Genomic DNA, 511 nt, shown 5'->3' with positions numbered 1-511 from the left:
AAGAGGAGAATGAGTTTGAGAATAACAGAGCTAAAGATCATTGGAGACAGAGCCTGGGGTTGGGGATGGGTGACTGCAGCAGTGGCACAGGCAGGGTCAGGGTGCCCTGTGACAGAGGGACAGACCTCCAGAGACCTTTTCCTGCCCTAGATTTGTGGACAACCTGCACCAGCACCTGCAGAGCAGAGCTCCAGGCTGGGGTGTCTTCTGCTGATCAATTGCCCAGTATATTCTCATGAACAGGCAGAGCAGCAGCCAAACCTTCCCTCTGCTGCCACACCACACAACAGAGATCCAAAGTGACAGACAACCAGAGGAGGAACAAGCCAATGCCCTCATCCACCACAGTGGACATGAAGAAGGGAGTGAGCTGGGCAAGGAGCCAAGCCATGGGCAATGGGAGCAGCCAGGCCAGGAGCCCAGTGACAGAGCAGGGACTCAGGGACAGCTCCATGTTCTGGCCCTGACATCCTGGGACCTCCACTTGCTGTGAAGTCAGGGGGACCTTTCC

General features: G+C 56.2%; 1 protein-coding gene across 1 annotated transcript in view; it reads left to right on the top strand.

Annotated features, from left to right (window-relative positions):
• Positions 1–511, top strand: part of LOC103781744 (butyrophilin subfamily 1 member A1-like) — a gene marked incomplete at its 5' end in the record, with an annotated part of 5,686 nt that overhangs the window by 3,321 nt on the left and 1,854 nt on the right. The window lies entirely within an intron of this gene.

This window comes from Merops nubicus, unplaced genomic scaffold, assembly GCF_000691845.1.
Source record: "Merops nubicus isolate BGI_N331 unplaced genomic scaffold, ASM69184v1 scaffold13561, whole genome shotgun sequence".
Classification (NCBI taxonomy): Eukaryota; Metazoa; Chordata; class Aves; order Coraciiformes; family Meropidae; genus Merops; species Merops nubicus.
The sequence above is the reverse complement of the archived record's forward strand: the minus strand, read 5'-3'. Positions and strand labels throughout refer to the sequence as shown.